This window comes from Bos indicus x Bos taurus, chromosome 20 (genome assembly GCF_003369695.1).
Source record: "Bos indicus x Bos taurus breed Angus x Brahman F1 hybrid chromosome 20, Bos_hybrid_MaternalHap_v2.0, whole genome shotgun sequence".
NCBI classification, from domain to species: Eukaryota; Metazoa; Chordata; class Mammalia; order Artiodactyla; family Bovidae; genus Bos; species Bos indicus x Bos taurus.
This window is the reverse complement of record NC_040095.1, coordinates 54,968,241-54,983,299: the sequence shown is the minus strand read 5'-3', so window position 1 is coordinate 54,983,299 and position 15,059 is coordinate 54,968,241. Positions and strand designations below refer to the sequence as shown.

At 41.0% G+C, this 15,059-nt stretch overlaps 1 pseudogene; it reads right to left on the bottom strand.

The window, feature by feature from the left end:
• Positions 1-11,729, bottom strand: part of LOC113879044 — a 46,690-nt pseudogene extending 34,961 nt beyond the window's left edge.
• Positions 11,730-15,059: the final 3,330 nt, after the last annotated feature.

Sequence of the window (15,059 nt, the reverse complement as noted above, 5' to 3'; positions counted from 1 at the left end):
CACCAGAGAACTCTCTGACACAGGACTTCTGATCTCATTTCTTCGTTACTGGCATTCATATATGTATTTTAACCTGGATCTAAATTTTGGAGGCATCTTGAATTTATTCAATCTATCTGGGTATATTTGTCTTCTGTATGGACTGAGGAAAAGAGGTAATCATAGATAATAGAAAATTTTAAACTAAAACATACTTAAAATACTGTCCCTGATTTAATATTCTGCATAATTAGTGATCAAAAATAGAAAATTAGTTTGATACATGGATTTTTGTCTTAAATTTGTGCCAGTTCTATTCCCTGAACATATTTCCATTCAGGTACATGACTGTCATCTTTTTTTTTTTTTTTTTAAGAGTGTGTTGGTGGGTAATAACATTATCTGATCCAATCCAGGTCAATTCTTGAGTTTCTACCAGCTGTGGGACTCAACAGTCCATTGAGAAGACTTTCAAAGCCCCAAGTGTCCTCCTCTTAAAGGCTCGGATCTTTGGCTTCTAGCCTTTGAAGAGGGGTGGAGTCCAGTCCAGTTGGGTCCTACTCCCATGACACCTGGGGGATATTATTTGCTGAGTAGTAGTTCTCAGTGAACTTCGATTTGAAGCTTTAGATGAACTTCGTATTCTAGACAATACTGTGGTTTCCGTGAAAAACACTGCTACATTCCCAGTCCTTTTCCAGAGGTATTAATTTTTCAGTTTGGTGTCCCAAAGAAAAATGAACTTCATGCTAAATTGGTGAGCGCTCTCAAGGTCAGTGCCTGTATTTCAGCAAACCACACTTAGTAGCAGGTCTTGACAGTGTTTGTTGAACATCCGTCTCCTGATGGGCTTTGGGGACAGGGATTCTGGCTACGGTGAGGAAAGACCATTGTTTAGCTGTTCTGTCTTCCAGCTGTGGGGGTGGATCAACTGAGAACAATCACCATGTAATATTTAGTTTATAGGAATCGATGCCCTAGTTGGCTTGATAATGAGATATGACAGTTTTATTAATTAGCTTTTTAAGTCCCACACAGAAGCAATTCCAAGGTTATAAAAGGCCCAGTTCCAGCATCAAGCACATCATGAACTGGGATCTCTGCCTCCCTTATTGCCTTCTTGTTGAATGCTGGGATTCATTCCAGACTACCATACTTTTGGACCATGCTGTGGACATTGTTCCAGAGGCCTCCTTGCCCTCCTTTTCACAGGCCTTCAGGGAAGAAGTCACCTTCCCTTCACTTTGATTTTCACAATTGTGAATCTTTGAGGAAAAGCATTGGGATGCCTACTGCAATCACAGCTCCCATATGTAAATTGTCCCATGCCCTCTGCAAAGTACTTCATATAATAGCTATACTGAGCTTCCCAAATGACCACTGTACATATTTTATCTGCTGAATTAAAATGTTACTCAAGAACAGCACAGGATATCTCCTTTATCTTCACAGACAGCAACTAAAAGCTTTTGTTCTATTTTTAACTTTACAATATTGTATTGGTTTTGCCATATATCAACATGAATCCACCACAGGTATACATGTGTTCCCCATCCTGAACCCTCCTCCCACCTCCCTCCCCGTACCATCCCTCTGGGTCATCCCAGTGCACCAGCCCCAAGCATACAGTATCATGCATTGAACCTGGACTGGCGACTCATTTCATGTATGATATTATACATGTTTCAATGCCATTCTCCCAAATCATCCCACCCTCTCCCTCTCCCACAGAGTCCAAAAGACTGTTCTATACATCAGTGTCTCTTTTTCTGTCTCGTATACAGGGTTACTATTACCATCTTTCTAAATTCCATATATATGCATTAGTATACTGTATTGGTGTTTTTCTTTCTGGCTTACTTCACTCTGTATAGCTTTTCACTGGAGACAAATAACAGATTGTTTTCTCATTGCACACCTTAATATTCTTGTTTTATTTATGCTTATCCATGTGAAAGCAAGAAACATAACTTGAATTTAATAAACTGATAATGTTTGAACAAGATCAGTCAGTTCAGTCGCTCAGTCATGTCCGACTCTTTGCAACCCCAAGGACTGCAGTATGCCAGGCTTCCCTGTCCATCACCAGCTCCCGGAGTTGCTCAAACCATCTCCATAGAGTCCATGATGAGACATTACTTTGCTGAGTTGGTGATGCAATCCAACCATTTTTTCTTCTGTCGTCCCCTTCTCCTCCTGCCTTCAGTCTTTCCTAGCATCAGGGTCTTTTCTGATGAGTAAGTTCTTTACATCAGGTGGCAAAAGTTTTGGAGCTTCAGCTCCAGCATCACTCCTTCCAATGAATATTCAGAATTTTCAGAACTGATTTCCTTTAGGATTGACTGGTTTCACTCCTTGCAGTCCAAAGGACTTGCAAGAGTCTTCTCCAACACCACAGTTCAAAAACATCAATTCTTTAGCATTCAGCTTTCTGTATGGTCCAACTCGCATATCCATACATGACTACTGGAAAAACCATAGCTTTGGCTAGATGGACATTTGTTGGCAAAGTAATGTCTCTGCTTTTGAATATGCTGTCTAGGTTGATCATAGCTTTTCTCCCAAGGAACAATCACTTTTTAATTTCATGGCTGCAGTCACCATCTGCAGTGATTTTGGAGCCCCCCAAAATAAAGTCTGTCACCACTTCCATTGTTTCCCCATCTATTTGTCATGGAGTGATGGGACCACATGCCATGATTTTAGTTTTTTGAATGTTGAGTTTTAAGCCAGATTTTTCACTCTCCTCTTTCACTTTCATCAAGAGGCTCTTTAATTCTGCGCTTTCAGCCATAAGAGTAGTGTCATCTGCATATCTGAGGTTATTGATATTTCTCCCTGCAATTTTGATTCCAGCTTGTGCTTCATCCAGCCTGTCATTTCACATGATGTACTCTGCATAGAAGTTAAATAAGCAGGGTGACCATATACAGCCTTGACTTACTCCTTTTCCAATTTGGAACCAGTCCATTGTTCCATGTTCAGTTCTAACTGCTGCTTCTTTTCCTGCATACAGATTTCTCAGGAGGCAAGAAAGGTGGTCTGGTGTCTGGTATTCCCAACTCTTTAAGAATTTTCCACAGTTTGTTGTGCTTTTTCAATAATCCAACGGATGTTGGCAACTTGGTATCTGGTTCCTTTGCCGTTTTTATATCCAACTTGAACATCTGGAAGTTCTTGGTAGTATGTGTAAGACATGTGAAAGGTTATTGCTGATTCTTTGATCAGAGAAAGCACTGTCATGAAATACGTTCACTTTTTTTGAAAATATATTTTTATTCTTTTGACTAGTGTTCAGTACGGAATAGAAATAGAATTGTACAGAGACTTCCCTCACTCTCTGCCACACACATTTTTTTGTATTACTAACATCCTCCATTAGTGAAACACATTTGTTACAATTGATGAGCCAATATTGATAGTTTATTATTAACTATAGTCCACAGTTAACATTAGAAAAGCAAAATGGCTGTCTGGGGAGGTCTTACAAATAGCTGTGAAAAGAAGACAAGTGAAAAGCAAAGGAGAAAAGGAAAGATATAAACATCTGAATGCAGAATTCCAAAGAATAGCTAGAAGAGATAAGAAAGGCTTCTTCAGTGATCAATGCAAAGACATAGAGGAAAACAACAGAATGGGAAAGACTAGGGATCTCTTCAAGAAAATCAGAGATACCAAAAGAACATTTCATGCAAAGATGGACTCGATAAAGGACAGAAATGGTATGGACCTAACAGGAGCAGAAGATATTTAGAAGAGATGGCAAGAATACACAGAAGAACTGTACAAAAAAGATCTTCACGATGCAGATAATCACAATGATGTGATCACTGACCTAGAGCCAGACATCCTAGAATGTGAAGTCAAGTGGGCCTTAGAAAGCATCACTACGAACAAAGCTAGTGGAGGTGATGGAATTCCAGTTGAACTATTCCAAATCCTGAAAGATGATGCCGTAAAAGTGCTGCACTCAATATGCCTGCAAATTTGGAAAACTCAGCAATGGCCACAGGACTGGAAAAGGTCAGTTTTCATTCCAATCCGAAAGAAAGGCAATGCCAAAGAATGCTCAAACTACCGCACAATTGCACTCATCTCACATGCTAGTAAAGTAATGCTCAAAATTCTCCAAGCCAGGCTTCAGCAATATGTGAACTGTGAACTTCTTGATATTCAAGCTGGTTTTAGAAAAGGCAGAGGAACCAGAGATCAAATTGCAAACATCCGCTGGATCATGGAAGAAGCAAGAGAGGTCCACAGAAGCATCTATTTCTGCTTTATTGACTATGCCAAAGCCTTTGACTGTGTGGATCACAATAAACTCTGGAAAATTCTTCAAGAGATGGGAATACCAGCCCACCTGATCTGCCTCTTGAGAAATCTGTATGCAGGTCAGGAAGCAACAGTTAGAACTGGACATGGAACAACAGACTGGTTCCAAATAGGAAAAGGAGTTTGTCAAGGCTGTATATTGTCACCCTGTTTATTTAACATATATGCAGAATACATCATGAGAAACGCTGGACTGGAAGAAACACAAGCTGGAATCAAGATTGCTGGGAGAAATATCAATAACCTCAGATATGCAGATGACACCACCCTTATGGCAGAAAGTGAAGAGGAACTCAAAAGCCTCTTGATGAAAGTGAAAGAGGAGACTGAAAAAGTTGGCTTATAGCTCGACATTCAGAAAACAAAGATCATGGCATCCGGTCCCACCACTTCATGGGAAATAGATGGGGAAACAGTGGAAAAGTGTCAGACTTTATTTTTCTGGGCTCCAAAATCACTGCAGATGGTGACTGCAGCCATGAAATTAAAAGACGCTTACTCCTTGGAAGGAAGGTTATGACCAACCTAGATAGCATATTCAAAAGCAGAGACATTACTTTACCAACAAAGGTTTGTCTAGTCAAGGCTATGGCTTTCCCTATGGTCATGTATGGATGTGAGAGTTGGACTGTGAAGAAGGCTGAGCACAGAAGAATTGATGCTTTTGAACTGTAGTGTTGGAGAAGACTCTTGAGAGTCCTTTGGACTGCAAGGAGATCCAACAAGTCCATTCTGAAGGAGATGAGCCCTGGGATTTCTTTGGAAGGAATGATGCTAAAGCTGAAACTCCAGTACTTTGGCCACCTCATGAGAAGAGTTGACTCATTGGAAAAGACTCTGATGCTGAGAGGGATTGGGGGCAGGAGGAGAAGGGGACGACAGAGGATGAGATGGCTGGATGGCATCACTGACTCGATGGACGTGAGTCTGAGTGAACTCCGGGAGTTGGTGATGGACAGGGAGGCCTGGTGTGCTGCGATTCATGGGGTCGCAAAGAGTCAGACACGACTGAGCAACTGATCTGATCTGATAGTTAACATTGGAGAACCAGTGACTCAGTGGTAAAGAATCTGCCTTCAGTGCAGCAGAGGTGGGTTCAATCCCTGAGTCAGGAAGATCCCCTCGAGGAGGTCATGGAAACCCACTGAAGTATTCTTGCTGGGAAATCCCATGGATGGAGGAGCCTGGTGGGCTACAGTCCATAGAGTCACAAAAAGTTGTTGGATATGACTGAGCGACTGAGCAGGAGCACATAGTTGACATTAGGGTTCACTCTTTGTGGTGTTCATTCTATGGGTTTTGTCAAACATACAATGACATGTATCCATTATTACAATATAGTACAGAATAGTTTCATTGCCTTAAAAATCTTGTGCTCCTCCTACTTATCTCTTCCTTCCTTCCCCCAAATTCCCAAACCTTTTTACTGACCTTTTTACTGAATTCTTAGTTGTTGCCTATTTGAGAATGTCATATAGTTAGAACCATATTCTGCATCGACTTTACAGACTGACTTTTTTCATTTCAAATATATATTTAAGGTTATTCATGTATTTTCATGACTTGGTAGGTCATTTATTTTTATAGCTGAATAGTGTTCCATTGTATGTGTTTGCCGCAGTTTATCCATTCACCTACCAAAGGACATGTTGGTTGCTTTCACTTTAGGGCAATTATGAATAAAGCTGTTATAAACATACGTGCGCAAGTTTCTGTGTAGACATAAGTTTTTAACTCATTTGGATAACTACCTGGTGGTGTGATTGCTGGAGAGTGTGGTGCGGATATGCTTAGCTTTGTAAGAAAGTGCCAAACTGTTCCTAGGTGGTTGTGCCTCCCTTATATTCCTACCAGCAATGAATGAGTGTTTCTGTCTCAAGGCTGCATTTTCCATTTGGAATTCTAATTTAGTAAACCAACATTTAATAAATAAGGAGCCAATTGTCTGCATAGCTACAGATGAAAATTATTTAGAGGATGGATGTCCTAAGTTAGAATCAACTTAACTGTCACAATCCACCTTGTCTTTCATTTTGGGGAGTAAATTTGATCTTTCTGCCTCGGGAATTATGATACTTTCTTTAACTTGTCTTCCAAAATCACATTGAAATGCTGACCTCCTCAAGAGCAATGCACTTTTTTCCCCCCCACATTCGGTCCTTGTTGATATCTTTTCCTTCTAGTGTCCCATTGTAAATTTGGCTAAAACTCACTTAACTACATCTGTAAAGTAGCTTCCAAGTTATTTTTATCATGAAATATTTGATTTTTAAAGAGCACTTGAAACAAGTATTTTATTATTTAAAATTATTCAATTTTTATCTAATTCACACCATGATTCATAGTTTTACTCTTATATCTGTCCATTCAAATATATTGTTACTTTTTTTTCAATAAGCTATGGAATTTTCTAACTTACAATGTGTCAAGAATATAATTTGCTATCATGAGCTCTGTAAGTTGGGCTTTTTAATAAATTGTTGTTTTCCCAACAGGATAGTATTTAAGTATGCACCTTCAACTTTCAGTTAATGTTAAATGTGGATCAGTTATTTTCTTGGAAGTATTTTTAAAAATACCATTCATGTTAAAAATACACAGATAATATAGCAGTTAGAATTCCACAGATCTTTAGTTTTCCTGTTTTAAATTTTATCTCTCTTCCACTTGCTATTTATTATCTATATTGGGATACCTCTGAAATACTACTGCATGGCTGTTCAGAGACATCATGTTTCAATATCAGATGCAAAGACCAGCCCCATTTTCTAAACAATTTTTAAACAAAAACCTTAATGACTCTCTTTTTGTTTTCATGAACAAACTATTCTCTTTCAGGAGGAGACTCAAGACTAACATTTTGCCATTTTAAATTTATATATACTTTCTTCTTCCCTGTAAGGAAATCAAATCATTAATTTGATTGTCATGCTGGTAGGTGTCCAGTATTTTATTGGTACAGTTCCTTTTCAGCAAGAAGAAGGTGTGATGTGTGCTGAGCCCACATTACCTGTGGTTTCCCTCCCTTGTGTTTTCCTCCCTCCAGAATGGGTCTACCCTGCTGCTATCAGGTGATAAGAGTGAGGCCTCTCTTCCTTGAAACTCAGAAGAGCATGAATCCAAACCAAGGGTGGAGTCTCAGGAAGGGATCTGGGCATTGGTTGAAGCTGCACCCCTAAGTCATCAGTCTCTCAGGAAAGCTGAGGTCCCCATAGGATGCCTCTTTCCAATTTGCTTTTATTGATTTTCAATTCAGGAAAAGATGGGTTGTGATTGAGCCTCAGAAGTTTTCATCCTAATTTGGAATAACTGGCAGGAACTACCCATTAGTCAACACATCACTGAGACAGCAAATATTTATTAGGAAGGGCTTCCTCTATGTATTAATCCCTTCATACATGCTAGGAACTGTATGTGAAGTGAAAGTGTTAGTCGATCAGTCGTGTCCAATTCTTTGTGACCCCATGGACTGTGCCTGTCAGACTTCTCTGTCCATGGGGATTCTCCAGCAAAGAATACTGGAGTGGGTAGTCATACTCTTCCCAACCCAGGGATTGACTCCTGGTCTCCTGTAGTGCAGGTGGATTCTTTACCTTCTGAGCCACCAGGGAAGCCCAGGAACTGTATATCAGCATTCAGTTTGATGTTACTCCTTTTAATCTGGGTGCGGGATGGATTTCACAGACAAGAGTTCCAACTTTAGCACTAGGATTATTTAAGCATTCTTTCTCATAAATAAGTGGTTAAAAGAGGCTTCCAAAAAATCAAGGAACCCAAAGATTTTTGTTGTTGTTGTTAATCATGGGCAACATATCATTTTAAGTAACTATGATCTATCTTTTTTAAAAGTTTGATATAATGGTGATAGTGATCCTTGGATTTGGGGGTGGAAAACTCAAGACAGGATGCTTTAACTTTATCCAATACTATGACCTCTATTTTCACCCTGTTTATTTAACTTATATGCAGAGTACATCATGAGAAACGCTGGACTGGAAGAAACACAAGCTGGAATCAAGATTGCCGGGAGAAATATCAATAACTTCAGATATGCAGATGACACCACCCTTATGGCAGAAAGTGAAGAGGAACTCAAAAGCCTCTTGATGAAGGTGAAAGTGGAGAGTGAAAAAGTTGGCTTAAAGCTCAACATTCAGAAAACGAATATCATAGCATCCGGTCCCATCACTTCATGGGAAATAGATGGGAAAGCAGTGGAAACAGTGTCAGACTTTATTTTTCTGGGCTCCAAAATCACTGCAGATGGTGATTGCAGCCATGAAATTAAAAGACGCTTACTCCTTAGAAGGAAAGTTATGACCAACCTAGATGGCTTATTCAAAAGCAGAGACATTACTTTGCCAACAAATGTCCGTCTAGTCAAGGCTATGGTTTTTCCAGTGGTCATGTATGGATGTGAGAGTTGGACTGTGAAGAAGGCTGAGCACAGAAGAATTGATGCTTTTGAACTGTGGTGTTGGAGAAGATTCTTGAGAGTCCCTTGGACTGCAAGGAGATCCAACCAGTCCATTCTGAAGGAGATGAGCCCTGGGATTTCTTTGGAAGGAATGATGCTAAAGCTGAAACTCCAGTACTTTGGCCACCTCATGAGAAGAGTTGACTCATTGGAAAAGACTCTGATGCTGGGAGGGATTGGGGACGGGAGGAGAAGGGGACGACAGAGGATGAGATGGCTGGATGGCATCACTGACTCGATGGACGTGAGTCTGAGTGAACTCCGGGAGTTGGTGATGGACAGGGAGGCCTGGTGTGCTGCGATTCATGGGATCGCAAAGAGTCGGACACGACTGAGTGACTGATCTGATCTGATCTGATCTGATGATCTCTATTCTCACAAAGTGATCTCTATTCTGACAGAAGTGTAATCATAGACAGAACAAACTGTCACCTTATGTGCTTAGTGCAATCTCTCTTGTATATTGAAAGAAATGTTTCAGCAAAACTAGAAATTAGTTAGAGGTAATGAATCTGCCTTCAATGAAGGCAATGGCACCCCACTCCAGTACTCTTGCCTGGAAAATCCCATGGATATAGGAGCCTGGTGGACTGCAGTCCATGGGGTCACTGAGAGTTGGACACTACTGAGCGACTTCACTTTCACTTTTCACTTTCATGCATTGGAGAAGGAAATGGCAACCCACTCCAGTGTTCTTGCCTGGCGAATCCCAGGGATGGGAGAGCCTGGTGGGCTTCTGTCTATGGGGTCGCACAGAGTCAGACACAACTGAAGTGACTTAGCAGCAGTAGCAGCAGCCTGCAATGCAGGTGATGAGGGTTCACTTCCTGGGTTGGGAAGATCCCCTAGAGAAGGAAATGGCAACCCGTCCAGTATTCTTGCCTGGGAAATCCCCCAGACAGAGGAGTCTGGCAGCCTACAGTCCATGGGATCGCAAGAGTTAGATATGACTTGGGGACTAAACCATTACCAGTACCATACTATCTATCTATCCAACTATCCATCTAACATGCAAACTTGTCACATTAGAGGAAGACCACCACTGAGTTGTTGCTTCACATTTCTTGCATGTATTTTAATAGGTGAGAACACAGTGTGCCATGATCATTTAAAATAATTTCCAAGTTCAGAATCTATCTACTCAAAGCTACAAATACAACCACCACCTTGTACCCAAACTCATCTTGTGAGGCCAAAAACGGTGTCACTTGGTGCTTGAACATGCTTTCCTATTGCCCATATCTTTTTGTTTCAAAATGCATAGAGGTTTTCAGCAGTTGCCTTTGAATATAAGCCCTCCTTTTATCCAGAAGACATAAAAACATTTAAAGTGTGATTTTGTTGTTCTCCATTCTGGATTAGCTCAGTTGGTAAAGAATCCGCCTGCAATGCAGGATACTCAGTTTGATTCTGGGCTGGGAAGATCTGCTGGAGAACAGATAGGCTACCCACCCACTCCAATATTCTTGGGCTTCCTTGTGGCTCAGTTGGTAAATGATCCTCCCACGATGTGGGAGACCTGGGTTCGATCCTTGGGTTGGGGAGATCCCCTGGAGAAGGGAAAGGCTACCCACTCCAGTATTTTGGCCTAGAGAATTCCATAGACTGTATACTCCATGGAGTTGCAAAGAACCGGATACAACTGAGCGACTTTCACTTTCCTCCATTCTGGATTTTGTGTCATCTTTAATAAAAGGATTATTTTTATTCTAAAAGTGTACTTCCACTACTTTGACTGTTCTTTCGTGGAAACTGGAGTGGCCTGTCCCAATCCCTTCTTCATGACCGGTGCAGTCGTTCTCAGACGCTGCTAGGTGTATCACTTTTGATGGTTCACGTCTCTTGTTTCCCACTGCACATTACCTTCCGCCTTAGGAAATTGCCTTGCTTAAGTTTCATCCCTACAAGTAGCAATTTGTGCCTATCAGTGTCTCCTTGTGTCCAATCTCAATTTCTTCCCTTTCTTAAATGGTGTATCTACCAAGAGCACTCTAGGATAACTCTTGCATGACATTATTCACTTTACTCTCTGTTTCTGGGGAACTTGAACGAAAATAGTTGCTATGAAGAGGGGACACAGAGAGTGAAACCTTCCAGCTGCTTTATTCACCCTTTGGTTGGCACTGAGTACTCTGTTGCTGATAGTAAGTGGATATGGATAGCACCTGGCATACTAAAGCAGTACAATCATTGAGCTATATTTTGATGGTAAATTTAGATGGTATGCAAATGGAAAGAATCTCATTTGTTGATACAATATTTCTGGAATTTGAGAAATATGAGAGAAACTGTGCTTATAAACAATGGCATTTGGTGACTCTTGCCGAGTACCACTGAATCATTAACGAGAGAAAATGGCAGGCTGTGGGTGATAAATCACCATTTCAAGAGAAACTGAAAGCAGAAAGTTTTTCTGGAAATATTTAAGGAAACCTTAATTTCTTGCAGCTGGAGGACAAACAAAATGAAAGATTTGGCTCAAAAGTTAATCATAAAATAGCAGAGCTTCACAGAAGGTTGAGCTATCAGCCCCACCTTCCTCTTACCCGAAAGTCTGAGACTTAACAGGAATTGAATGTGTCCATGAAGCTTGAGATGGAGATATTTGGGTAGATGAGCTTGAGATTCTTGATCCAATAAGTTTCCACTGAATCCACTAGGCTTACAGAAGTGAAACACACACACGTTGATTAGATAGTACCTCTCCTCCCACGGGACTGGGTCGGGGATGAGACAAGTGAAGCACACAGAGAGCAACATTTGAAGGGGCTCTCACTCTCAAGGTTGTGAAAATTCAGGGTCTTCTCAGGCCCCAAGCTTTTCTAGGCACCTCACTTGTCTCCCCCTAATCTTGGCCCTTCCTTCATGTTTGAAGTTTATGAAAAATACTTACATCAGGCAAGTTTCTTTCAAGACAAAGTTCACACCTCTCTTCTGTCATCCTGACCATTAACAGAAGTTGGATCTCAAGACAGTATGAATGATAAGATGCTGAGCTTCCTAAGGGAAGAAAAATATAATCCATGCAAGGAGCTGCAGAATTTCTAATATGTGTCAGTAAGATCTAGGACAGTGGACATGGGAAGAAATCCTGAGGTGTTTTCAAAGGGATGCAGAATATTAAGTTAGATTAGAGATAGTTTATAGACATTGGAGTAATCTTGCAGTACAAGATTTAACACTGTGGAAAAGACCCCAGTGATGCTATATTGGGAAGCAGTGCTGTTGAATAATATCCTTCAAACTGATAAAGAACTTTGAGACCAATAAATGAAATGGGCAACTCAATCAAGTGCCATTGTGAAGCTTATTGTGAGTAACTTACATACAGGAAGAAAGGGTCAGGCAGATGGATGATCCAGAGGCATTCACAGCTGCACTCACACCACTGAAAGGAGTACAGGGGGGAATTTAAGGGGTCAAAGTTAAAAATAGAATCTGACTACCACGTGAGTTGCATGTCTGCACAGACTGGAACTGGGACTATTTCCTCTCCCAGCAGTTTCATAACCATTAACCATCTGTATCACGAAAAGGCATTCTTATAGTTTTCTTATCTGATGAAGGCAAGGGTTAAACTTGATAGCTTATCTGACTTGGGTGCCTTCTTTGTGAGTAGGCTGAAGCTTGATCATGCAGAGAGAGGAGGGAGTATGACTATGGGTCTTACAGGAGATGACAAAATGAAGTTGGTGTGGTTCAACCACACGTTGCTGTGCTATTTGGATGTCTCTTTGAAATTTAGCAAAAGCAATTGCTCATACTAAGTATAAGTGCCATATCATAGAGAAATGGGTCAAAATGGGCATGCCAGAATGTATATCCTATGCAGAGATGGAAGATTCACCAGTTGACCTTGTTCCCAGAGCAGATTCAGAAGACATTCCTTTTACAGGTAACATATACAGTCAAGCCAAAAATCAGCTTTTCATACATGATTCTAAATAAGTTTTCAGACTCAGAACTCACCCACTTATTGAAGAAGAGGCTGAAAGTCTATGAGAAAGGATCTTTCAATGTGACATTCTATGGAGTGATCTTCCCCAGTCCAGCCCTCAAGGATTCTATTGCCTTTTAGTCATGTAATTATGCATTGGAGAAAAAATTTCTCAAGGAAAGAACTACTAAACACTGGTTCTGAATTGGCATGGACTATGGACTATGTTGGGCTTCCCAGGTGGTGCTAGCAGTAAGAACCTGCCTGCCAATGCAGGAGATGTGTCATAAGAGACATGGGTTTGATCCCTGGCTCAGGAAGATCCCCTGGAGGAGGGCACAGCAACCCACTTTAGTATTCTTGTCTGGAGAATCCCATGGACAGAGGAGCCTGGCAGGCTGCAATCCATAGGATCATAAAGAGTCAGACACAAGTGAAGTAACTCAACACACACACACACACACACACGGACTATGTTACTCTCCTGCCCTCTGTCATATTGTAGTTCAAAGGGACCTGAACCATCTGGTTATTCTGCAGAACAACACATTGATCCCCTCTACTGCTTTCATCATGTGAATTGCACCAAATGAGCAAGATGTGACCAATGTACAAGAATCCTCAGTGAAGACATTTGAGAAGGTGAGAAGTAAATCATAGCAAGATTTATAGCCTACCATATAAGAAGCCTGGGGTCCAGTGGGCTGAGGTATGATGGGACATCCTCTCCTAATAAAGGACACGTCATTGTATTACAACCCTCTTACTACCAAGGAAAAAGATTGATACTTGGTAAGCAGGCCTGCAGGAGGCATCATACTCTACACTCCTTCAGCCCAGTCACTGCGTGAATAAAAGTCTGCTGCTGCTGCTGCCGCTGCTAAGTCGCTTCAGTTGTGTCTGACTCTGTGAGACTCCAGAGACGGCAGGCCACTAGGCTCCCCTGTCCCTGGGATTCTCCAGGCAAGAACACTGGAGTGGGTTGCCATTTCCTTCTCCAATGCATGTAAGTGAAAAGTCAAAGTGAAGTTGCTTAGTCGTGTCCAACTCCTAGCAATGCCATGGACTGCAGACTACCAGGCTTCTCCATCCATGGGATTTTCCAAGCAAGAGTACTGGAGTGGGGTGCCATTGCCTTCTTAACATAAAAGTCTGCCAGCTGTGAATTGGATCCAGGTAGGGAAATAATTCTGCAGCATTTCCAGGCTATGGGAACAGTAAGAACGGCTGCTTGAGCCATGAAATCAGGAGGACATTCTAGTATTAGAGATAGCCATGGTGGATAAAGATGCTTGTGTGAATTTTAAGCCAGCCCCACCCAAAAGAGGATCACAACATAGAATGCCTAGGATTCTCAAACAAATCATATAATCAGCAACATATAAAAAACACGCTATCTGTAAAGTAGCTCTTGGTGTCTTAGTGGGTGGAGTAGAGATGGCTTATTCGACTATGTGATAGCAGGTGATTTTGTGGCCAAAGATAGATTCTGTCAGACCCACTAAATTCTCAACATGGGTAGCCCTACCAAAAGATCACTGCAAGTGAAAGCACCACATTTGGGGCTGAGCATAAGCAGGACCAGAAGCATGAGTAAACTATCAGATAGGTGGCCCAGAACTCTATCTGATCATCCATCAATGTGCTAAGGGTAACCTCAAGGAGATTAGATTGGAGAGACAGCTCAGTAGGGACTCATTAGTGAACGAGGATACAGAAGCATGAGTTCAGTTAAGAACGCTTCAAGTTGCAAATACTGTAAATACATTGAGAATGAGAGTTACAAAAGAACAGACAATAGAAAACTTGTTACAGGGGCTGCAGTGAGGGGAGATGGCTGTGGTGGAGAAGACAGGGAGAGGCTGGCAAAAGAAAGCAAACTTTCCGTTATAAGACAGGTAAGATCTGAGGCTCTAATGTATAATATAGTGATTATAGTTGGTAACACTGTATTATATAGTTGAAATTTGCTATGAGAGTAGGATTTAAATATTCTTACCAAAAACAACAACAACAACGTGTAAGGTGAAGGATGTTAATTTAAATTCATGGGGGGGATCCTTTCACAAGGTGCACATAAATTATTATGGCATAAATTTCAAATATATAACAACTCACAATTTTGTCAATTATACCTCAATAGAGATGGGGAGAAACTGAATCAGAGTTATAAATAGAAGCCTATATTGAATATGTAAATTTGGAAATCCTTTTGTGTACAGAGAGTAATTGAATCTATAGGAGTAAATGAATGAGAATAACAGGACTTTGATTCCAGTCTTGGGGGACTTCAAAGTTGAATGTCTTAGAGAGGAAGATTAGCTTGCAAAAGAG